Source organism: Daucus carota, chromosome 2, assembly GCF_001625215.2.
Source record: "Daucus carota subsp. sativus chromosome 2, DH1 v3.0, whole genome shotgun sequence".
In the NCBI taxonomy this organism is placed as follows: Eukaryota; Viridiplantae; Streptophyta; class Magnoliopsida; order Apiales; family Apiaceae; genus Daucus; species Daucus carota.
Window position 1 is genome coordinate 2,693,079 of NC_030382.2, and position 27,005 is coordinate 2,720,083.

A 27,005-nucleotide genomic window follows, 5' to 3' on the forward strand; every position below is an offset into this window, starting at 1 on the left:
AAAAAAACCGACGCTAAAGAGCATCATGCCACGGTTAACAGCCGACGCAATAGACCCGTTAACCGATGCTTAAAGTCTCTTTTGTGCGTCGGGTGTCTAGAATGCCGTAGCCTAAAATGCAATTTTATGCGTCGCAGGTCAAAGACCCGACGCTAAAAGTCAATCTTTAAGCGTTGGTTAGTCAAATAGGCGTTGCTTAAAGTCATGTTTGTTGGTCAGTCATATATGCGTCGGTAGTCAAACAGGCGACGCTAAAGATTACACCTATAGCGTCGGCTGTCAAACTGCCGTGGCTTAAAGTGTTTATTTTAAAAAAAAAATTTCCCGCTGCTGAGCCATTTATATATATATATATATATATATATATATATATATATTAACCCTGTGCATCATTCATTCATGTAAATAAATCCAACAACAAAATGCCCAAAATCAATAGCACTAATTAAACTTAAATCACACAAACTTAAATGGGAATTAATCAATACATTGTATTATGTACAAGTTGTTATACAACATCCAAAAGAAATATATCCATACATTAGTGTCTTGTGCATACTAAGTCTATGATATCCTAATTAACAAACAATGAGAAACGTAGAGACCGGATGAAATATAACAAACTATATTAACTAGTAACCTCACATATCTTTATAATAATTTATTCAAGATAACAAGCTTTCCTTCAACAACACTCGATTCTTCAAGCTTCATCTTCATCCTAAAAAAAAGGGATTCACGACAGTTAGAATATGAATATAAACTAGTATATGACACCTCCTTACTTGGACTAATAATATCCGTCCCTTACATTGTATATTTAAATAGCCAGAATATAATCAAATGCAACTGTGTGTGCACGGATGTGTCAGAAAGAGATATAAAAAGGCTTACATTGACTGAGCCTTTTTTCTCAACATTAGTCTAATCTTTAGCATCAATACCAGACTTCCGTTCAAAATAAACAGTCTGCAGTAGCAGGCTTATGTTCGACAGCAAAAAAGCAAGCAAGCCGATGCCACTGCCTGAAAACTGAATTGTCCAGACTCCACATTGTCTGCAGAGTGATAGCTTCCCCTATGTTCAAATGATACCTGCACTCAACACAATGTAATCCCCATTCCACCAAATATTATAATTCTATAATCACAAGGTTGTTGAAAAAGAATGAGTAAAGTAAATCGCAACTGAAAGATATACTTAGATATGTGTTTTTAATGAGCAAACATTTCTAAAAAGGAAACCTGTAAACGAAGTGGTTAAACTGCTGAAAAATAAATATCACCTTCAGTACAGATAGATAAGGATCAAAAAGGCATGTCTACTTTTCAACTGTAGCAACTCTAACCTGTTAATAATTCACAGAACACTTTAAGGGAAGCTGCAAGGGATTGGAAATAGTAAACTTAAAACAAAATACAGGCCAAGCGTTAGAACATACTGGAACGTGAAGCTTATCACAAAAATTCACTCTAGATGTCCACCCTTCCAGTGGAGATTTATTGGCAACGCTGCATAAAGTTAGTGCGAGTGCTAGACTTAAATTGCCACAAAAAGATAGACTGCATTTATCTTTTTGTGAAGGACTGTTTTTGTGTGGCCAAATAATTCAGCTTCTGTTTCCTATTGTTTATTGTAATATATTTATTATATGATTTTGTAAGCAAGTGAGGATCATGGGTTAGTCTATCCAGAGTATTTACCTGAATTAATGATAAAAAGGTGATCAGGGCATCAGAATTGTTTCTCAGTGAAGTACTGCACTGGCGGCCGAACTAGAAATAAAAAAAAAGAAAAACAGGGCAACTAAATTATAATGTAATACGGGGCTCAAATATGAAAATATACTGATTCAGCGGGGAAGAGAAATTCTGCAGATAAATAATAAATATATAATTAAACTTACTTACTTGCAGAAGCATGTGTCAATGGTCAACGAAATTAATAACCTTTGAATCAATAATTTCTTTCAGCCTATACTTCTTTTCCCCAAACTCTCGGCATCGAATTAGCACTCCCAGTTCTCCTATAAGAGCTGTCCAGTGGTGAAAGCATACTCTGCTGAAGCAAATGTACTTCTGATCACCAAATGCAGAGGATGACTTGACCCCTCTTGGAGAACGCACAACTGTTCCTGTCCAACTTGCAGCCAAATCTTCCTGTTTATTTCAAAAAAAGGAGACAGATAGGAGAAAAGCCTAACATAACGCATGTGGGATAATAATACCTCTGCAACTATAATTAACAAAACAGGATATACTAGACTTGTTGACTAGTACTTTGGCGGCTTATCAAGAACTACCCCATTGCGTTGATTTTACTAAACATAGCATCTGTTTTTGTTTTCCCAACAAATTCTCAGTATAAGGCTGGAGTAGATGAGCACAAAAAGAGAAATTTCTCTAATAATTATCCGTTTTGGTTTTCTTTAATAATATTAATAGACGTTTGTGCTCTGTCATCTTCTACCTTAATTATACACACTACATACCTTAAAGAGTAATTTGTGAGAGTCAAGAGCAGTTTTTTAGTCTCCAGTTATGTTGTCACTTTCATTTCCAGAATACGAGAATCTAACACTAGCAGGAGAGTCTTAATAATGTTGGAGACGTGGAAGGAAAAAGCCATTAACCAAAGATCACCTCAAGAAAATAATAAGCCTACTGTCCATCCATAGAGATATAGTAATGTGAATTCTAACCAAATGTATGTTCTCTCTGTTTGCTGCCTTGGGTAAATATTAAGTTGGTGATTAGGCAATTTAATTTGTAGAAATCTTTTAGGCTATTTCGGGACCGGAAATTAACCATGTCTTGTCTTCCCGCTTATCTTTAAATTTTGCTTAATAGAAAGTTTTTTGTGGTAGATAATTCATTTGGTGTTGCATTTGAACATCTACAGAGGATCAAGGGCATTAGAACAAGTCTTTAGCAAGACCTAATTTAGTAATTTTTATTTATTAGAATTTCCAACAGTTAACCATATGTTTAGGAGTCAATTAATCAGGATGCACATATGCCTAATGAATCATATTGTTTGTTTATATAAATTTTAGGCCTCAACAAATATCAGCTACAATAATTTACAAGTATATCAATGCTATATATTCTAAAAATCTTACCACTTAATTCATATTATTCAAATTGAATAAACGACCCCTTATACCGTCACCCTTATTCCGAGTAAGAAAAGGGAAACACTATATCATATTTTTCAGATTTTTATTTTTTTATTAAGAAAACTAATAAAACTTCCTTCAAACTATACATATTCTAATGTGACAAGTCTAAAATTAGATTATATTGTGCTGAATGACTTGGCACAAATCTCCTATGTGATTGGCCAGGATTATTTGGCTATTGTAGCATGATAACCAGCGACCACACACACACAAAAAAAAACCAGCCTGCTCCATTTATCCAAAATTATTTCCAATGCCACTGTCCTGACCTCCACAACTCCCTCTCTGGCAGACTCAACTTACCAAACATACTATCGCACTGCTGCCAGTGCAGCCAATTATGACGGATACGGTGGCAACTCAAACAAGAAAGACTCTGCAGAGTACATTACGACGTGCCATAATGATGGAAAGAAAGATTAGTGTCTAAAGTTGAGAAGGGAACTAATGGAACTGACAGTGAGTTCTACAATCCAAAAAAGAAAACTGAGAAAGAATATTTGCTATATCTTGCAGGGATTCAACAATTGCGACCTAAAGAAGCTATACACAATAACTAAGCATTATCAGATGTAGACTTGCAAGACCTCATTTCTAGTGCAGACAGTGTTACTTCAGAAGACAGCAATGATGATAAAGGCCAGGTTTATTACATATATGAGATCGACGAGTTTGCTAAGCATAGCTTAATGTCAGTTACTTGTGCAAGGAACAAGCTTGACGCATGTCGTTAATGCGCCAACACCAGAATGGAATAAAGATAAGGAAACTTTGAGACATGTTCACGAGTCTTATAAAACTGTTAGAGTGTAACGGTGCAAGTTGTTGGAAAATTGTGAAAGAAACCATACTCGAAGGCTTTCTTTATATGAAGCCTTTTCTTATCTCTATAATGAATGAAGAGTGCCTATGATCTATCTATCAATCAAAGATTGGTGAATACTAATATTCTCTCTATTTCAGGCCTTTTTTCATTTTTATCATATCTCCTCTATTTCAACTTAATGTTACTGATTCATTTGAACACACACTCAAGATCGATTACTGCAGTCTGCAGTCTTTGTCAACACCTTTCCGAGGTGGAGATTATGGTAACACAATAAGAGATTAAGTTCCTCTTCTTGACAAACATTCTGAAATATATTAAGTGATGTATCTTTGTCTTAGCTCAGGCTAGGAGAAACAAAGGGTAAGCAATCGATCAAGATAGCTTGCAACAAATTAAAACAGGACATAATGTAGCCACCCAAATCGTGCCAGGAACATACTTAACAACTCAAATCTTCAAAACAAATCACAAAAGTACATACCAGGAATTTGATGAAAACCCTAGTTTTGCAGCAGACCAAAGAACCCAGCAAATAAATACAATCCAACCGCTGAATAATTTTTGAGATATGTCCCAATCGACCAAAAAACCAGTGAATTCATGTATTTGAAGCAGACACAGAGAGCACTAGAGACATTGAGCAGACCCAGAGATTCAGATTGAGATTGAGATTAAGATAAGAAGCCTGCCGAGAGATTGATTGAGAGAGAAACGAGAGATGAGGAGCAATTGAGAGATTGAGCAGACTGGGAGAGCAATTGATTTTCATCGAGTGTATTGTAGCAAATTGATTTTGTTGAGCACAAATCGGTGGAAGGCTGTGAGCAAATCTGGTGGTTTTTGACTGAAAGTAAACCCGATGAGCAAATATACGACTATTATTCAGATATTTAATATTTAGTTTTTAATTTTTAAATTGTAAAAACATTATTACGTCGGGTAATTGCCTGGCGATGCTAGAGACTAATACTTATAGCGTCGCCGTTTCTTGAACCATTGCAAAAAAGGTAACCTATAGTGTCGGTGTATTGTAAACCGTTGCAGAAAACTCCTCTTTAGCGTCGCTTTATTTTTGACCGACGCAGAAAACAGACTTTAGGTGTCGGTCATTCAAAGAACCGACGCTATAAATTAAAAAAATTCATTTTATGCGTCGGTTAAAGACTGAACCGACGCTAGAAATAGCTTTAAGCAACGGTTTTTAATAAAACCGACGCAAAAGGACCGTTGCAAAAAGCATTTTCTGTACTAGTCTACTTCCTAGAAGCGCAAGCTAATCGATGAAGAAGACGATGAGTTGGTGACTGTTGACAGTGGAGATGAGTTATCTGGGGTTAATCGTGATGAGATCGGGATCGAATCAAGTCAGAAGAAGCCCAAACCAGAGGTTCTTGCTGTTCGTGGGTATTCCGGTCAGAAAGTCACTTTTGGGTAAGCCTCTCTCCGGCAAAGCTTTTTATACTTGTGGTATTGTTAAGATTTTCGAGGATCTAGGTTTTCAGTCCTTTTTGGTTGATTTACCCAAAACTTGCTATCCTGCTTTAGTTAGAGAGTTTTATGCAAACTTGAAGTTGATTGGGTCAGATCAATATGTTTCTTATGTATCGGATGTTAAGATTTGTTTGTCATCAATGTTTTTGGGTGCTATTCTAAAAATCCCACCATCCACTGTCACTATCCATACTAACAGAGGTCCTAAGGATATTCCAGGGTTTTCTCACTAGGATCAGTTGAAATTGCTCACTGGGTTAGACACTATGTCTGAGAGTGCATTTCCCTTTACCACTCAATTGATTCCCCTAGCACATGCACTATTTAAGATGTCAATTAAAAATGTGAGTCCTAGATGTGAAGAAACAAATTTAGTGCTCAACTGGGAAAAATGTCACTTCATGGTAACCCATGGGATTGTTCTTGGACATGTGATTTCTTCAAAAGGTATTGAGGTCGATAAATTTAAAATTGACTTGATACGGTACTTGCCTACTCCGTCAAGTGTAAAGGAGATTCGATCTTTTCTTGGCCATGCTGGTTTTTACATAAGATTTATTCAGGACATCTCTAAAATAGCAAGGCCCTTAACTAATCTTCTTCAAAACGATGTACTTTTCGAGTTCAATGATGAGTGCAAGGTGGCATTTGAGGAGTTAAAACAGAAGCTTATGTCATCTCAATATTGTGCGATGCCTCAGATTTCTATGAGTAAAGCATGCTTTCACCTTGTGAGATTTTGAGCCAATTTTATGATTGATATAATTTATGTCAATCTAATTTTTTTTGTGAGTGGTGTTCATCATTTGGCGTGTTGCTCTAGGATTTGGTTTAAACCTTATTGAGATGAAACGTTATGTGTATGCATGAAAATGATAAAGGCACTAGGATTAACCTCATCTATCCAAACAATACCAAAAAGAATTATATCCTTAGTGAATCCCCTTGAGCTTGTATCCAAATTTTTGTTTATCACCAATCTATGAATTTTGAGCCTGCTTGTTTATTCTTACCTTGATGACTAGTAGAGCATTTTTTTGATTCATTAGAGCAGTGGTTAACATTCAAGTGTTGGGATTTCTTTGTCAAAGGGTGAAAGTTTGGTGGGAAAAAAAAGAAAAAGAAAAGAAAAAAAACAAAGTATCAAGTACTCCTTTGAGATCGATGGGTGGCAATTGCAATGTCATATGAAAAGGACGATCCATGTGCACATGCTGGTATTAAGCACAATTGTACTAGAAATTAAGGGGATCAAATTAATTCCTCTTATTTTTCTTGGTGACTTTTCACTGCCCTTGGTTGCTTGGGAAAAACTTTACTTTGAAAAGAAAAAAATAGCAAGTGGAGAATGTGTTCATTGGTGTTACAATCTGAAAGGAGGGGAAGTACGGAATATGTACTTGGGCTTTAATGCTTGTGAAAGCTTGATCACCTTTTACATGATTCAAATTCCATGTCGAGTGCTTAATCAAAAGTGAACATTGTGCTCTATTAGTTATCGAGTTAGCCACTTGTTAGCTTATTTCTTTGATATCCTACCACCTACCTAAGCCTCGTTACAACCCTTAACAAAGTCCTTTTGATTTGTGCGTGCATATATACAGAGTAGTAGAGATTTGGTAGACAATCAAGTTTATGATAGTGCATGTCCATATTGATTGAATTTGAGTGAAACATTTACACCCAAACACTCGTGTGAATTGAGAGTAATGTGAGATCTTCTATCCATAGCATGCTTACTTATTTGATGTGACTTTGATGTATATTTCATGATATTTTTGTCTATCTAAACATTGTGTGCACGCTTGGATTGTTGTGTATAAATGGTGCATAAGTGATAGTACTACTACTTTCACACTTTTTCAGATTGTTATGTAATTGAAGGTTGCATATGTGGTACGATGATGTTGTTAGTGCTTGAGATTTGATGATTGAAAATATTTGATTTCGTGGGTATATCTTCTATAAACCCTCACGAGACAACACTCGTCCTACTAGGGCTGCCTAGGGGTTTAACGGCTTGTTGCATATGCTCAATGCAATCGTGTCATCTACGAAAGTGATTGGAGCTTACCTTTTGAAATAATGTGCGATGCCTCAGATTATGCTGTTGGAGCTGTACTTGGGCAAAGTAAGGACAAGAAGGTGCATGCTATTTATTATGCTTGTAGAACTTTGAATGATGCACAACTCAACTATGCTACCACTGAGAAAGAATTGTTGGCTGTCGTCTTTTCTTTGGAAAAATTTCGATCATACTTGATTAGTACAAAGGTGATTGTATTTACTGACCATGCAGCTCTTAAGTACTTGTTGGCCAAGAAGGAGGCAAAGCCACGACTTATCCGTTGGATCTTATTACTACAAGAGTTTGACATTTAAATCAAGGATAAGAAGGGATCCGAGAATGTTGTATCTGATCATCTAAGTCGATTGGTGAGGGAGGAAGAAGATGTGCCCCTGACTGAGACGTTTCCAGATGAACAACTTCCAGATTGAGGTAAGTGCTCTTAATGAGGTCACACTATGGTATGCAGACATAGTGAACTATAAATTTGACAAAAGTCTTCCTAGTACACTGACTCCTGAACAAAAAAGATAAGATTAAACATGATTCAAAATTTTATGTGTGGGATGATCCGTATCTTTGGAAACATTGTCCGGATTTAATAATAAGGAGATGTGTTCCTGATAATGAATTTGAATCTGTGTTGAAGTTTTGTCATAATTATGCATGCGGAGGACATTTTGGAGGAAAAAGACCTGCACATAAGGTGTTAGAGTGTGGTTTTTATTGGCCTACAATGTTTAAAGATGATCAAGAATTTTGTAGGACTTGCGATAGATGTCAGCGAGTAGGGAACATTACTGCTAGGAATGAGATGCCCATGAATCCGATGTTTAATGTTGAAATATTTTATGTTTGGGGTATCGATTTCATGGGTCCATTTTTGAAGTCTAATGGTTTTGAATATATACTTTTAGCTGTTTATTATGTGTCGAAGCAGGTGGAAACGAAAGCCACCCGCACTAATGATTCAAAAGTGGCTTCAGATTTCTTGAGGACTAACTTTTTTGCTAGGTTCGGGATGCCAAGAGTTGTTATCAGTGATGGAGGGTCTCATTTCTGCAATAGGACCACCGTGGCACTATTTCGCAAGTATAACATCTCACATAAAGTTTCTACACCTTATCATCCTCAAACCAATGGACAAGCAGAGGTGTCTAACAGGGAAATCAAGAAAATTCTTGAAAAGACTATAGGATCAACACGGAAGGATTGGAGTCAATATTTAGATGATACACTTTGGGCTTATAGGACGGCGTACAAGACACCCATTGGTATATCTCCTTATCGCATTGTTTATGGTAAACCTTGTCATTTGCCAGTGGAACTTGAACATAAGGCATATTGGGCTATTAAGAAATTCAATATGAGTCTTGATGAGGCGGGTTTGCATCGCAAGTTGCAATTGTCTAAATTGGAAGAACTACGCAATGAGGCTTATGAGAGTGCTCGTATTTACAAGGAAAAGACAAAAGTGTTCCATGACAAGATGATTCACAGGAAGAATTTTGAGGTTGGACAGAAAGTTCTTTTATATCATTCTCGGTTACGTCTTTTTCCTGGAAAACTACGATCAAGATGGATTGGCCCATTTGAAATTGTTGAAGTGTTTCCACACGGAGCTGTGAGCATTAAAAAAGATGATGGAAATGTGTTTAAGGTGAATTGACATCGTCTTAAACCTTATTTGGAGGATCCTTCAAACTATATCAAGGAGAGTGAGACTCTTAATGATGTGATTATCTCTGGTGCTTAAGTTCCGCAGCATCATGTCTAGCCAAAGATGTTAGGTCCTGAAACGATTGTAGAAGGGGGGGGGGGTTGAATACAATCGTCACTAAAAATCGCGGCAGGAATAATCTGGTTGAATATAAATTTTTTAATCAGATTTTAATTAATTAATATAACAATGTGTAAGTCGTTATATAATTAATATGGTTCGTTTTAATGTCCACTAGTTCGTAGAATAAATTTGACAGAAAGTATTCTAACTTAGCGGAACAAAACAACCGAATGATCAAAGCGCAGTAAACTTTGGATTTAACGAATAGCAAATTTAGCACAACTTGAAAGCTTTACAAGACTTTGAACAAGAACAAATGAAGTTGGATGGCCATATTTATAGGCAAAACCCAAGAACAAGGCAAGACAATAGTAAGCAAGACAATGCAAAGGTTACTAAGACAATTAAGCACTTTGTCTTGCTGAAAAACACAAGGCAAGACAATGGGAAGGATTGTCTATAGCCTAGCAAGACAATCAGAAACGGTAAGACAATTTCCAGGAGATGGTAAGACAATCTTCAAGATTGTCTTATAAGCCATTCGGCAAGACAATCTTGAAGATTGTCTTGGAAGGAAATGAAGGCAAAACAATGCAAGGGACGGTAAGACAATCACTTGGATTGGTAATGTGGTTGTGATGGAAGTGGTTGTGAGGTTGATTGTGTTTGTGGAGAGTATTGTGTTTGGGTGATTGGTAATGTGGGTTCAGATGAAGATGGTTGCGGTTCGAAGAAATCGTACTGTAAAGGCTCATCTTCAAATGATTGGAATTGTTGTTGGTGGATAGGTGATTGAGCAGGTGATGGTTGTGGTGATGGTTCAGGGGATTGATGTGGTTAAACATGAAGTTAAGGTGGTTGTTGGAGTCGTAGTTGTAGTTGATGTTCTAGTTGCTGTTGTTGTTGTTGTTGTTGTTGTTGATGTTGTAGTGGTTGAACCACTTGAAATTGATAAGGGACAACCTGAGCGTTGAACCTTTCCTACATGAATGGAGTGACAATGAGTGGAATGTTGTTGAACTTTGTGGCCTTAGCAAGCTTGTTGATCAACTTGATGCTTGTCTGTTTGACATTGACTCTCTCAGCATTGAAGTAGAAGTTCTTGTCGGCCTCCGTCATCTTATCATTCAAAAGCAACATCAGGAACCGTGGATAGAAGCATTCAACTTTTTCATTTATTTCCACATTATGACTCTCGAGTGGTCCCAACTTTCGCAGAATCTCCTTCAGAATGATTTTACCAAAATCAATTGGACGATTGAAAGCAATACATACTCCAAACAATTGCAGTATGTTGGATATGTTATGAAAATTCCTCTTGTCAGTGGGAGAGAACACCTTTTCAAGCGTGTCGAAGAATATCTCCCATTCTGGCTTGAGTTTCCCTTTCGTCATCTTTGACAAGTGAATTTCCCCTTGATATAAAATGGTTTCAAAGAACTGCATCAACTCAGGTTCTTCAGGAGCATTAACAAAGTTTGCCCGGGGAAATCCCAATACACGATTCACATCATCAGCTGTAATTGTGATCGTCCTTCATCCATTAACATCTCCCACCCTTATATCTCATTATGTGGTTGTCCAGAAGGGTAGTGTTCAGAGCCGTGGAGTAAAAGTCATACAGAGGTTGAACTTGAATCCTTTGTTCAAAAATCTAACCCAGGGTCTGAATCGGGCAGGGACAGCTTCAGGGTCCTGGAATCCTTTGTAGTTTGTCTCCATGATTTTGAATTTACCAACCATTTTATTAATTAAAAGGTGAATTAAGCGAGAATTTTTCAAATAAAATGATAATTGTCAAATGTCTCACAAATTTCACGTAATATGTAAGAACCGGTAATTTTTGAACTATTTCATAAGCTCGATATATATATATGTTCTAGGTTATAATGTCGAATACGTGTAATCGTTTAATAAGTGTATATATATATTCTCCTATTATGTGGTATTGCAAGTATCACTAATATAATTTCTACGCGATATATTTTGTACGCGAGTAAGATTTCTTGTTACGCGATTTAGTGATAATCGAGATTGATACGTGACTTGATGGCATATTAGATTCTATTTCGTTTTTAGGAAGTCGTATGCGAGAGATTTCGCTACGCGATTAAATATCTTGCACAATTCGGTGTTAATTTAATAGTTGCGGCTACGCGATTTAATAATAGTAGAGATAATCGTAATTAGTGGTAAATTGCAATACGATCGACTACGTGATATGATATGTGTATATAATTGCAGTGCAAAGTCGATTCGTTGTGAAGTAATACGTGGATTGCTGTGTGTAAATTCTATTTATACATAGATTATACATTAGAATGTAATACTTGAAAATTCTTTTGAAAATATTTCTTTGTCCAAAATTTTCGATCATGATTTTGTTAAACATGTAAAATCTCATAGTATTTATAGTATTAATTTGATGATTTATGGAATTGTAGTTTATTTATTAAAATCCATTCATTTTATTCGTACTTTTAATAATTATAAGTTTACACTAGTACCCCTGCATGCATTTTGGTGGAGAATAGGGTCCAAGGGCATGACCGACCATTCACCCTCTTTGACTCTTGTAGTTACCACAAAAACCTTGGATGCAATTTGATCAAAGCTTGGGAAAAGGTTAGGCTAGTCAATTGTCAAATCCACTAACACTCTTGGTCAAGTCATGATGATAAAAAAAAAAGAAAATAATCACTCTCTCCATTTCACAAGAATCAGGCCCACCAAACTCCCCTCCCTCTCTCTCATTTCAGCTGAGTAGAAACCCTCTCCCAAACCCTTATACATTTCATTTCATAACTTCAATTACACACATAATTTACCACTCATCCAAGAGGGAAAAATCATCTCCTAGTTACAAGCTTTCCATCAAGGTTAGTTTGAGTACTTGCATGTCACCAAGCCAAGTGTTTCGACTTTGGTTCTCATGGACCTAGAGTTGAACTCATTGTGGCTTAGATACTTGGACAAGGAATGGTCTTGAGGGGGTGTATCACCCCCATTTGTCAAGCCATAACCTTGGTTCAAGCCCTCGGCAATGACTCCCAAGGAGCCGAAGGGAGTCCATCGATTTTGGATGATTTTTGTTGATGTAATAAGATGTTTCTTGATGGTTTCTTTGAGTTTTAGTCTCTACAAGATTGTTTTACAGAGTTTTAAACATTGCATGTCAAGATTTTGCTAAGAAAAGTTAGAATTTATAAGTGCATGTCATGATTTTCATAGTATAAAGTGTATGCTGATTTTGTCACTTTTAAACCGGTTTTTAATCAATGCATGCCTCGGTTTTTGCCATAAAATGCTAGTACAAGATGTGTCATGATTAGTCATGTTTAGTTTTGGTGTATTATGTGGTTTTATATGGAGTATTAGATCGAAATCATGCTTAGAAATGCTAAAAACAAATCTGCTCCGCTCTGCTGAGATTTTTGCTTCGGTAATATGATTTTTGAAGCTTGATTTGTGTTGTAATTTCTTGTATAAAGCTATACAGTAGTTGTATATAGGTTATAGAATAGAATTGTTGGCTTGGTTGTTGTTGAATGGTGTTAAGATGGGTGATAAGGTGGAAAGAGGCACACACTAGCACTGGACAGAATTTTGCACATAGAAAGTAGGAGTTTTGGTGTTGATATGGTTGGGTTTTGCTTGTCCTAAGTGTCCAGGAGTTGAGAGTTGAGTTTAGTCTTGATTCCAGTAGCCTTGGATCACCAAAGCCACTGCATTTAGATACGTATACCTACCCAAAACAGTAGATACCCCAAAACAGGGCAGAATTGAGCAATCTGTGTTCTTGAGAGGTTTTCACCTTGTCATAAGTGAGGCCTTCATGGGGCCTTGACTTAAATGAGCTTAGTGAACCCTTAGGAAGCCTAAAAAACCATTAGAACCCAAAACCAAGTGAGATAACAGAGTTTAAAATCAGTAAACACAAGGCAGTTGGGAAACAGGGTAGTTTTCAGCAGTGTCAACTTTGAGTAATAGCCTGGGAAGTTTCAGATGGGGCCTTGGAGTGAAACCAAGTCTGAGAGATAGAATTAAGAGTTGGGAATCCATGGGAATTGATTTGGTAGGAATGCACTTAGTACATATCAAGTTATCTCAGTTAGGATGCAGGTAGTGCAGAGAGATTGCAACAGAGAACCTCACTGTGCCCTTTGAACATTTTAAACCAATTAGTGCAAGGCCTTTGTGTTTTATCAGTTGCACAAGTAATTTTAGAGTCTTAGCAACCTATTAAGAGTGTTTTAGAGTGAAGGCCCTAGTTAGAGCACTTTATATTCACTAAGTACCCGAGAGCAACCTTAGAGAACCATTGGAGAGTTGTAAGTGCAACTCTTGCATAATTGTCAAGGGTATAAGGTCTGAGTTTTTGAAAACACTTTTAGGATTAAGATAAGATCAGTATGGGGAAGAGTTTAGAACTTTAGAAATAAGCCTTTATGTGTTACTTGCTTATGTGTTTAAGAGTTTAAGCATATAGTGTACGATATATATATATATATATATATAACCAGCTAATAAATCATGCCATGTCATTATGTGACTATGTGAATTATGTGACTATGTGGAGTATGTGATTACATGATTATGTTAATTGTCTTGCATATGTATAAATGAGCATGTATACCTATAGTTATGTACGTGTAATGATTTTTTATATCGATAGTTATATAGTAATAGAAGTATTAGGATACGTACCTTGAGACTAGGCGCGTGTAATATAAATTAGACTTAAAGTGCCATTTAGTGACGAGGTGAATATAATGTGTAGGTTCCGAGGCAAAGGGAAAGGCCCGTACCATCAAGATTGAATAATCCTAGAATCTTGAAAAGGCATGTTACTACATCCTTATCTTTACAATTGTTGCTAATATATGTGTACCTGTGACTCTTAAATCCTTATGAATATTTAGTTGGAATAATCACCATGCCTATTATATTCGCAAATACCTTGATATAAATTACCGATCGTATTAGTACCTTTCTTTTCGCATATTCCCTTACACTTAAACCACAAAACGATAGATTTCCTAATAAAACCTCCAATAAGATCATGACACGTATACTTTCATAAATACCGAATGACATTTGGACAGAATTGACTACCTTCATATATAACTACCTTCACCCTCAAACAGTTCTCGGCGTAACCAGTGGTCGACTTACGTGCGGTTTGCTTCGTGCGTACTATAGTTGCTAGCTGTAAAAAGGGTTAAATACGTGAAAATGAGCAAAGACACTCAGCAAGTACTAACAGTCCTAAACACATGGCATTATAATAATATCAAAGGTGTCCGAAACAGAACCAAGAATAAATGATAAAGCAATCATTAAGGGTCATGATAATATAATGAATAGGCATGGCAAAACACATATATAATCATGGTATAGAAATCATGGCATCATGGCAATATGGCAACATTTTATAATCATATCATCATCAAAATTCATTATAGGACGCTACGGATTACAGCCGGTGATCAGCCACGAAGTAATCCCGAATCGCACTGGGTTCTCAAATATAATGGGATCCCTAGGCTATATGTGAGCCTAATAAAATGTGAAAAAGACTTGCGTCTAGTCCAAATCACTAAAGAAAACATTTTATTATTCATTTTGATTTATAACATGGATGCCGGAAAAGGTTCAATCTCATTTTATTGAAATATGTCAAAGGGACTCAAGTTCACTAAATGATGTGTCACAATAATTAATTTAACGACTAATTAATTAATTAATAATTCGAAATATTAATTAATTCCGAATTAAAATTTAATTAACTTTAACGGATTCATATTCAAGTCCAAAATCAATGCAAGGGTTCCAAATAGTCTCCAAATAATCAAAATAATCCCCAAAATTCGAAATACCCCAAAATCTCCAAGAACACAAAAGAGGGTTTTGATTTAAACTTTTCGAAATCAACAAATAATCGGCCAAACTCGATGAGAATAAGTCGAAAGCACGCTAACACCCAACAAACCAGTACAAATCAGTCGATTTAACCCCCAAAACGGTGAAATCAGTTCCAAAAACACGGAGAAATCGAGTATAAAAACGGGCAGTACTTCGGTAGATTTCGGGCTTAAAATCCAAACAAGCAGGTTGTATGACACTTGAAAACAAGAAACCGCAAGTTTATGATACAAAACTTGAAAAACTGAAGTGAAGTGCGTGTATATTTGTGTGTATAGGCGTGAAAATGGTGAAGAAGATGTATAAGGAATGGGTAAGACAATTATATGTATTGTCTTGGGGGTTTTTGAATTCGGTAAGACAATTGGTGAGATTGTCTTGCCGAGTTTTACTCGGTAAGAATATCTATCGAATTGTCTTGCCGTTGTTGGGAGGCGTATGAGAGAAGCCAGATGAGAGTCTCGGTAAGACAATTGGGACAATTGTCTTGCCAAAATTTAAAAGAAAAATATATAAAAAAATCGGTAAGACAATTGCTGAAATTGTCTTGCCACATAATTAACTGAATAATCAGTTGAAAAATAAAAGAAAAAAGCTTGAAAAATGCGGTAAGACAATTACTGGAATTGTCTTGCCGAGTTTTCAAAAAAGAAAATAAAAGAAAATTATGTAATATGTGATTTTTGATTTATTTTTAAGAAATAAAACGTTTTTGCACATTAAATCAAAAATCTAATATAAAAACATTATTAAATATTACACATATAATTTGTAAAATTCAACTTTAATTAAATATAAATACTTATGAACTTAACTTTAATTTATAAAAATGAATTAACTTAAATTCAAATATTTATGCTTAATTAATTTTGAAAAATACAAAATATATACAAATAATTATCTAAATGCTTAGAGAATAATACAGGGGAGTATGCAGGCATTTAGAAATATTACAGATAAACATATAAACATGCATAATTACACATATAATTATCAAATAATATACAGACAATCATATAAAATCTAATAAAATACCTATAATTACATAGAAAATTCACAAAATTATATAAAAATATATAAAGCATATTAAAAATATATACAGTGAGAATCATGTCATATTTAACATCCCTAGCTCAAACCAACTTAGAGAAAGTGGATTCATCAAGTCGTTTAGTGAAGATGTCAGCGATTTGATCTGCCGTGGGTACAAAATGTAACACCACTGTATCATTCATGACATGTTCTCGAATAAAATGATACATGATATCTATGTGCTTGGTTCTGGAATGTTGAACCGGATTGTTGGAAATGGCTATGGCACTTGTGTTGTCACAAAATATTGGAATTTTGTCGACAAAAATCCCATAATCATTCAGTTGGTTTCTGATCCACAGTATCTGAGCACAGCAGCTTCCAGCAGCTATATACTCAGCTTCAGAAGTAGAAGTAGACACTAAGTGCTGCTTCTTGCTGTACTAGGAAACCAATCGACGTCCTAGAAATTGACAGCTTCCAGACGTACTTTTCCGATCAATCCTGCATCCTGCATAATCAGAATTTGTATAGCCGGTTAAGTCAAAACCAGTATTCTTAGGGTACCAAATACCTAAACCAGGTGTACCCTTAAGATATCTAAAGATTCTTTTGACGGCTATAGGATGTGATTCTTTAGGATCAGCTTGGAACCTAGCACACACACATGTTGCAAACATAATATCTGGTCTACTAGCAGTGAGATAGAGTAATGAGCCAATTATACCTCGATAGCTTGAGATATCAACTTTCTTACCAGATTTATCCTGGTCAAGCTTTGTGGCAGTGGCCATGGGTGTCTTTGCCGGAGAAGAGACTTCCAGATTGTACTTTCGCAGAAGATCTCTGACATACTTTGATTGGAAAATGAAAATGCCATCTTCCTTTTGGCTTACTTGAAGACCAAGAAAGTAGGATAGGTCACCCATCATACTCATTTCATAATTGCTCTACATTAACTTAGCAAACCTCTTGCACAAGTTATCATTAGTAGAACCAAATATAATATCATCAACATATATTTGTACAAATATTTATATTATTATCATGCAATTTGGAAAAGAGAGTTTTGTCTATGACACCACTAGTGAAATTGTTTTCAATTAAAAATTCAGAGCATGTCCTTGGTGACTGCTTGAGCCCATAGACAGCTTTGAATAGGAAGTACACAAAATCAGCAAATTCTGGATTTTCAAAGCCGGGGGCTGTTCCAGATATACTTCTTCTTCGAGCTTTCCATTCAGAAATGCACTTTTCACATCCACCTGATAAACCTTGAAGTTGGAATGTGCAGCAAATGCAAGAAATATTCTGATGGCTTCAAGACGAGCAATTGGAGCATAGGATTCATCATAATCAATTCCTTCTTCTTGAGAATACCCATTTGCGACCAGTCTGGTTTTGTTTCTTACAGCAATGCCATCACCATCTAACTTGTTATAGAAGACCCATCTAGTTCCAATTGTAGACTTTCCTTTTGGCCTTGGAAATAGGGCCCAGACTTCTTGTCTCTCAAATTGATTGAGTTCTTCTTGCATGGCAAGAACCCAATCAGGATCAGCAAGTGCTTCATCCACTTTCTTTGGTTCTAATTGTGATACAAAACCAGAGAATAGATATTCATTTGTCGTAGCACTTCTAGTCCTTACACCAGCATCAGGATCACTAATAATAAGATCAAAGGGATGATCTCTGCTCCAAATCCTTTCCCTTGGAAGTTGCGTCCTTGATGATTCAACTGTATTGTCCGTAAGCTGAATTGTGTGACTAGTTGATCCACCAGCTCCCCTTGAGTTGCTGCCACGTTGACTTGTTGATCCACCACTAGCATTAGTGGAATCTCCAGCATTATTGCCACTTTTTTCACCATTGCCTAGATCATTATCATCATTGTTGTCATCACCTGCTGCAGCCTCAGGTGGCACATCATCATCTGAATCAGAATCTGGATAGTTATCAAACTTCAGAGACTCAGAAGGATTAGCAGATTGCAGACTTGGAAGTTTAGTGTCATCAAATGTAACATTGACACTAACTTTCACTGACAGAGTATCAATTACAAAAACTCTATAAGCATTATTTGTATAACCAACAAAAATGGCTTCAGATGCCTTGGGCTCAAACTTGTTCAAGTTCTCTTCTCCATCTTTGAGAACACAGCACTTAGCTCCAAAGACATGAAGATGCTTGACATATGGTTTCTTGTTGTTATACGGCTAAAATGGAGTTCTCATATGATCCTTATTGATCAACGTTCGATTCTGGGTATAGCAGGCAGTAGTCACAGCTTCAGCCCAAAAGTACAGTGGAAGCTTTGCTTCAACAATCATTGTTCTTGCAGCTTCAATTAATGTACGATTCTTTCTTTCGACGACTTCATTCTGTTGAGGAGTCCTTGGTGTTGAATACTGCCTTCTAATTCCCTTTTCAGAGTAAAAGTTTATTAGAGTTTGATTCTTGAATTCCATGCCATTATCTGACCTTATAGATTTCACTGGCACACCCTTTTCCAATTCAACTTGCTTTATATGATCAATAACTATGATCGGAGTTTCATCCTTAGAAGTCAGGAAGTGAACCCAAGTATATTTCGAGAAGTCATCCACAATGACCAAGGAATATCTTTCTCCATTAATTGATGTGACATTCACGGGGCCAAACAAATCCATATGCAGTAAATGGAGTGGATCTGTAATAGTATTGATGACTTTGCCTTTGTGAGATGCTCTCTTCGCTTTTCCTTTCTCACAAGCTTCACAGAGATCATCAGTTGAGGATTCCAGGAAAGGCAAACCTCTCACCAGATCTCTCTTGACTAGAGAGTTCATAGTTTTGAGGTTGAGGTGTGAGAGCTTCTTATGCCATAACCAACTATCTTCAGCAGACGCCTTTGCGTAGAAACAGTGAACTGCATTTCCTGATCCTGAAGACAAATTAGCTACGTATATGTTACCTTTCCTTATGCCACAGAGTGAAGGACGCTTATCCTTGATATGTTTAATGATACATATCTCCTTTTCAAAGCGAACATAATATCCTTTGTCACAAAACTGACTAACACTCAGGAGATTATGTTGAAGTCCTTCAACTATAGCAATATCTTCTATGATGATCCTTCTGTTAGGGTTATACTGAAATATCCGTTTGAAGTATATAAAAATTATTTGAGAATCTTGAATGCATGTTTTCACATTGTCTGTATATTATATATTGTAGACAATCTAGTATCAAACGGGATAGCGGAATATTAGATTGTCGAATTCCTTATATAATATAATAAAGGTTCACAGTCTAAATGGTGTTAGACAAACCATTGAAACGACTGAAGTATTATTTGGAAATAATTTATCTTGACTATTGAATAATACTTATATACTTTGTGTATATTGAATGGGATCAAAATAGTAGAATAATTGTTTCTTTAATTCTGACGATAAAGAACTAAGATTCTATGATGTTATTAATGCTTAAGTTCTTAATCCGGATATAGTGATTGACACTTGTATTTAATGCACATGCCTTGACTCATAAGTTAAGTAATTTATTTTAAATTACGAATTTATGTATTGGGCAATGACATTATATACAGAGTGGGATATTGACTATAAAAGTAAACCATGTCCGGGAAATATATTCGGGTGATGATGTCCTCTTGAAAGCTCATAAAGATAATTATGCTTTAGTCCTGCAAGCAGATTTGTTCTTGCATAATTATAAGGTTGAGTGGATGATCAAGGATAAAAGATATTGATTAAATTAATTGTTAGAAATTAATTTAATTAATGGACATGCGATATCTTAAACATGGGGAATTTATAAGCAATTAATATGGGAGCCGAATTAAATAATTAATTTACGGAATTAGGAAAGGTAGTGCAAATATTAATTCCTTAGTGGATTGAATTAATATTTAATGACATTGGGCCTGGCCCGGAATGTCACTGGAAGGCCTGACCTCATGGTCCATGATCCCTACTGTAGCCTATATATATTCTCGTTCTCCTAAAGATGAAAGACACACCAAAACGAATTCATCCTAGAGTTTGAGAGAGGCAGACGTTTTTCTCAAGGAGACAGCTAGGGTTTTGGGTTTTCGGAGCTTTAAGGAGAGGCACACCTTGGGAGATCGAAGGCCACACTTCGTCCAAGGAGAATCAGAGAATACAGTAGAACACATGGATTTGAATCGCTTGCGCCGTAGCGATTAAGGTTAATATTCTGTTCGAACTTTTAATTAGTATCATAAAACGCAGGGCCAAGGTCCGATTGTTCCTTCAATGGCATCAGAGCCAGGTTGCGGTTCTGCGATTTATGATATGTAGTCCATGTCATGATTATATATGCATGTATATAGTGGTTCTGTGATGCAGGTTGTTATCCACTATTACGGCCGTGTTTTAATTCTGTTATGTTTGGATTCCACGTGGTTTATCGTGGCTGTTGTAAATCACGAGGGTTGATCGTGATAGTTTAATCTTGTAATTCAATTTGGTAATTGTTTTAGATTATGATCTGATGTAATAGAATAGGCTGGTTCGTCTGTACATTTTGTATGTAATTGTTTGATCAACGGGGCTGCAAGAAATAGAGATCTTCCGCTGCTGCGATCTGTTTTCGGGGGTGCTGCACTGTTTTGGCCGTAACTTTTGCATACGATGTCCGATTTGGGCGAATAAGCACTTTTAGGAGCCGGCAGAACGAGACGGACCTAGATACATCCAAGACAAGCCTGGTTGGGATGTTTTCGAGGCTGTTTTTCGGAATTTTTCGAGGCATTCTGAGGCCATTTAAGCCTCTAAACGGGCTCTTGAAGTTTTCCGCAATTTTTCGAAGGATGAATTCGAAGCTATTTTTTCCAGGGCCATAATAGTGGATGTGTTTTATTATGATTTACATAATTCTTAATAATTGTTATTATGTGTTTCTTATCTCTGTTGTTATGCCATGTAATACTAACCCTTCGCATGCTAGAATGACATGGACATAGGGATGTTTTTAATTAATGCTTTAATCATGATAGTATGCTGCCATGTTATGTGTTCTTTGTTTTGTTGTAATCATGATAGTATGCATGTGGACTTCGAAGAACTAACATAGGGCGATGCATCTAGATTAAAATCCTCAAAGTCAATTCTAAGTGGGAGAGGGAGTTAATATGATATTATATCCCATGGTCTCCATCATTGTTTGTATGTAATTTAACATAAGACGAATATAAATTATATATACGTCACCCATCATGGCATGTAATTTATGGTGTCTAGAATGTTATAGATATTATTGGAACAAACTTCTTAAATTAAAATGAATAAATACGAATTTTCTTTATCTCTGATTTGAGGTGATTTCTAAGGCTTATGGGTATTAAGTAAGACCGATGTGACTGCTCCACTGCCTAAAAATCAAACCATTGACGAATATTGAATTGAAGTATTCTATTCAAAGAATATTGGAAGGTATACATGCCGCCCATCGTGGCGTACCAAGTTCCATAGGTTTCGGATAATTTAAGATTTGATGATGGTATACACTTAGCTATGAAAAATAATATAGACCACCCCAACGTGGCTTATTGTTTAGTAATAGGACCGAAGTAACGTTTAAACAAATTTAGGTGGTATACATGTCACCCATCGTGACGTATCAGAAACTTATGGTGTTTAAACGTTAGTGCATTTAATTTAATAATTGTTAGAGGAACCAATAGGTCTTAATTTTTAATGCACCCTTCTTTATGTGTAATGTGATTTTTTCATGCATGATTCTCAAGATAAAATGGGCTTTAATCCACTGTTCACCATACTTAAGGATAACAAACTTACCGGACCTAACTATATTGAATGGAAACGTAATTTGGTCATTGTGTTGACTGCTAAGGAGTACAAGTTTTGCACTTAAGAACCCAAGCCTGAGCAGCCCGCTGCTGATGCTCCTGATGAGGATAAGGAGTATTATAAGCGGTGGATAAAGGCTGATGAGATGTCGCGATGTTACATTCTGGCAGCAATGTCGGGTGTTTTGCAGCATCAGCATCAGGCTATGGCCACTGTTTCAGATATGCTCTTTAATCTCAAGGAACTTTTTGGAGATTAGAATAGGGTTGCTAGGCAAGTAGCCATGAAGGCTTTAATGAACACTCAGATGGCTGAAGGTACACCTGTAAGTGGTCATGTTCTCAAGATGATGTCACATCTGAATGAGATAGAGATCCTTGGTGCTGAGCTTGACGGGAAAACCCAGATTGACATAGTCCTTATGAGCTTTCCCAAGAGTTTTGAGCAGTTCCGCTTGAATTAAAACATGAACAAGAGGCAGTATAGTCTTACAGAACTGCTGACAGAACTTCAGGTAGCTGAAGGATTGTTTCGGCAGAGTGTTCAAGTGAATGTGGCTGAGAAAGGTTGTTCCTCTAAGCCGAAAGGCAATAAGAAGAAGAAAAAGGCTCCGACACAGAAAGCTGTGAAGGCAGTGGGAGTTCAAGGTGGTGTGAAAAAGCCTAAGGGAAAATGCTACCGGTGCAAGCAGTCGGGTCACTGGAAACAGGATTGTCCTATTCCTAAGAAGACAAACAATACTGGTATGTCTCTTTCTCTAGTTACGGAAACATTTATAGCGGCTATATCTACGAGCACTTGGTGTGTAGATACGAGAGCCACTGATCATGTTTGTAACACTATGCAGGGGTTCCAGCAATCCAGAATGGTTAGAGATGGTGAGATGTACGTGTTCATGGGAGATGCTACGAAAGTAGCAGTAGTTGCAGTAGGAGTTATTCATTTATCTTTTGGTTCTGATAGGATTTTGGTTTTGAACAATTGTCTTTATGTACCTTCTTTTAGAAGGAATTTAATTTCGGTTTCTAAACTTGCTATGGATGGTTATAAAGTTTGTTTGGATCTTAATGTTTTTATTATGATGAATAAACGGATTATATGTTCTGGTACATTGCAAGACAATTTGTGTATAATTAATCCTAGTCAACCTGCACTGCAACTACATCATAGGGTATTAAACAACACATTTTCTACCTCTAATAAAAGAAAGGAACCTTCTAGTTTGAACCAAACATATATTTGGCACTTGAGATTAGGTCATATTAACTTGAGGAGGATTCAAAGACTGGTAGTAGACGGGCCTTTAAGCTCATTGGCAGTGGAGCCATTTCCAGTTTGTGAATCCTACTTCGAAGGTAAAATGACCAATAGGCGTTTCAAGGCAAAGGGGAATAGAGCCAAAGAAGTGTTACGATTGGTTCACTCTGATTTATGTGGACTAATGAATATCCAAGCAAGAGGTGGTTATGAGTATTTCGTCACTTTCATTGACGATTATTCTAGATATAGGTACGTTAATTTGTTGTGCCGTAAGTCTGAGTGCTTTGATAAGTTCAAAGAGTACAAAGCTAAAACGGAGAAGCGACATAATAAAAGTATCAAGTCACTTCGATCAGATCATGGTGGCGAATACTTGCTTGGGGAATTCAGGGAATATTTATCAGAGAATAGGATAGAATCCCAGTTGACTGCACCAGGCAGACCCCAGCAGAACGGTGTAGCAGAGAGAAGGAACCGGACTCTTTTAGAGAGTGTTAGATCGATGATGAGTTATTCGGATTTACCCAAGTTGTTTTGGGGACATGCCTTAGAGACAGCAGCTTATCTTCTGAACTTAGTACCTTCTAAGTCAGTTCCTAAAACCCCTTTGGAATTGTGGACCGGGGACAAACCGAGTCTAAGACATATTCGGATATGGGGTTGTCCAGCACATGTGCTGAACAAGAACGCGACTAAGCTAGAATCTCGTACAGAAGTAAAGTTGTTTGTAGGCTACCCCATGGGAACCAAAGGTTATTATATCCGTTACGATAGGTACCAAACATAAGGCAACACATTGGCCTTTGGCAGAGGTATTATAATGTTTCATATAATACGTATATAGCCCTCACTGGACCGCCGTCACGGCCTCTTACGCATTCATCCAATCAAAATCTTTTTCTTTCAAGGGGTCGAATCAATCGACTTCCTTATTCAATTACTCCCCATGTCACATGGTCCGGAGTATCTCCCAATTAATGGCAACATAACTAGAATAACTAGTTATTTGCTAATCATAAATTAAAAAATGTATACTGTATGGAGTATATCTGGATAGAATAGTTTGAACTATCTATCTAAAATAAATTGAGAATTCTAGTAGAATGATTACTAGAATGTAGTGAATTCAATCATTGGAATGTATTGAATTCAATCATTATTTGAGTATCTGTATGGTGTATCTTATAATGGAATACCGAACAATAATTATATTCCAAGCATATGATATTCTATGAATTGAAATACAGAATATAATAGTTGCATTGGCAATAATTAAAAGTTGTGGAATAAAATCACTTGCTCTTAACAAATAAGAGAAAAATAGAAATACTTGCCTTTTGTTGTACTCTAACTGGTATTCGCTTTAGAACCTGGAGTCACTATCAACTCTTGAATCTATAGTTCAAAAAGTATTGATTCAACAACTCAGGTTAACTCAATTGACGTAATCATACGTCTCGTAATAATATATACTACCCATTCGCTTATACTAATCATGGCAGTGTCACATAGTTCACGTATCACATAATCAAGTATTGCATATAACATGCAATTCGTGTTAATAATTATTAAGTGCCGCATAAAATCAATCAAACCGGATATTCTTTCTAACTATGAATTTTATTCAATTCGAATAATTAAATCATAGTGATTCTGATAGTAGGTCAATCCAATGGTCAACAACAATTCAATATCAGTATTCATCCAAGCATTAGTCTTTCCAACTAAACATGTGGTCATTTAAAAACTAACAGTTTTGATACCTTTAAGACAATATTTATATAATCATAATCAAAATCTGAAACAATTGTCGTAATATTCAATACTAACAATCTGGAATCTAACATTACGCATATAATAATAATAATAATACAATTTGCATTCAACATAGCACTCCAAAAATAATTATTAATTTTATGAATATTATTAATATTATTATTATCGCTAATTATAACAATAATAAAAATATCAATAATAAAAATAAAACTAACATTTTCTTTTAGTTTTCTTCAAAACCCAAACCCGGCAGCCTCCTTCGGGTTTGGCACCAGCAACCACCTCCCACCTTCTCCGGAAATCATCTCATATCTCTCTCTCTAACCACGCTTTTCTCAGCCTGAAAAGGATGTGGAACACAGCCACGCTGGCGACTGCATATGGCCCTGTCTTTCCCGATCGGAACCCCTACGAACTGACCTCCATACCACGGAGTCGCCGCCCCATCCATCCGCCGAAACCCACCGGCGAACCATTGCCGCTGCTGCGTCTCCCCAACCCCTGGACGTCGTTTCGTCTACAACCCAGCGCCTCCCTTCGACTCCGAACGATGCCAATCAATCCTCAAAACTCAACTTCCAACTTCCGGCGAAATCGCCGCCGCCTCTCAGCCTCCGACCACCGTACGCCCCCAATCATCTCCGTCAACACACAACAATACATATATACGAATGGCAAGCAGATAAACACTGACATAATTACATATGGACAAGGCTCAAATCCTCACCTGATTCGATGTAGTCGCTCGATTGAATTCTCAAACCCTAATCCCTTTTCTTTTCTCCTCCGAAACCACCGACTCTGTCTGTGTATACGTGTGGGCTTTTGTTTTTACTATATCTATTTGTTTTCTTATTAACTGTTGAATACCCTCGATACCCACTTTACAACCACGTAGCCAGTGACTCTCTTCTTTTTTTTTTCTTTTTTTTCTATCTATATTGAAGCATATCAACTATGTAGTGACCTGAGTTAGCCACGTCTCAGCTACTTGATGACTACCCACTCTAATTATAATCTAGTTATGAAATTAAGCCCCTAATTAAGAAAATAAGGACTGCATTTTAATAATATTATAATTTTGGGGTCCGAAAATAGTCTCTGAAACATTTAACTAAAAATACCCAAAAATGCTAAATTTTCTAAATTGAATAAATCTGTGAAAAGTTTTATTTTTGAATACTTTTAAATATTTAAATTAAATTGTCCGAATAATTTTAAAAGTGCAAATAATCAAAAATAATTATCTGCAAGATTTATAAATATTTTTTAAATCAGTCAAAACATAAAACACCAAAATTAAAATATTCAGGTAATTTTAATTGGACAATATTTTGTAATATAAATAAACACGGATTTTAATATTTTTAAATCAAAGAATAACTCTGATTTATAAAAATTCTATGTAAGTCTAAATGTAAAGACAACCCTATCTGTTACATAGGGATGATAACTCAACAATAGAACAGGACAAGTAAATAACACTACGCCTGCACAGGAATCGGAAGATACGAAGACAAAGGTTGAAGAAGCCATCTACAGTCTTGAAGGAATAAGTTCACTGGAAGAAGTTCATTAATATGTTCATGCCTCAGTGAAGAATAAAGATTGAAGTATTCAAGATTGTGGAAGCAATGAAGATGTTGTCCAAGTACTCTAAAGATTTCAGTGCAACCCCTGAAGCAAGATATTTTTATATATCTTGGTTGGTTAATTATAATCAACAAACTGAAGCATAAACTAACCCGGAACCGACTGATCAATGTTTGCCGACAAAGACGGTACAATGTTTGACTTCAGTGTTAGTCGCTTGTGAACCAGACCAG

At 36.3% G+C, this 27,005-nt stretch overlaps 1 long non-coding RNA gene and 1 pseudogene across 5 annotated transcripts; one reads left to right on the forward strand and one right to left on the reverse strand.

Moving 5' to 3' along the window:
* Positions 1–466: 466 nt before the first annotated feature.
* LOC135150239 (uncharacterized) lies at positions 467–26,107 on the reverse strand. Of its 5 annotated transcripts, XR_010288532.1 has the most exons (7): positions 25,395–26,107; positions 24,738–24,798; positions 14,468–14,561; positions 1,911–2,159; positions 1,286–1,775; positions 895–1,094; positions 467–721 (listed from the first exon to the last, which is right to left on the reverse strand). It is a non-coding gene; the product is annotated as an uncharacterized LOC135150239 (long non-coding RNA). The 5 variants fall into 5 exon arrangements; XR_010288533.1 differs by lacking the exon at positions 24,738–24,798 and having other exon boundaries at positions 25,395–26,106; XR_010288531.1 differs by lacking the exons at positions 14,468–14,561; positions 24,738–24,798; positions 25,395–26,107 and adding an exon at positions 4,492–4,869 and having other exon boundaries at positions 1,286–1,348; positions 1,442–1,775.
* LOC108203416 (thylakoid lumenal 19 kDa protein, chloroplastic-like) lies at positions 2,211–4,200 on the forward strand (annotated as a pseudogene).
* Positions 26,108–27,005: the final 898 nt, after the last annotated feature.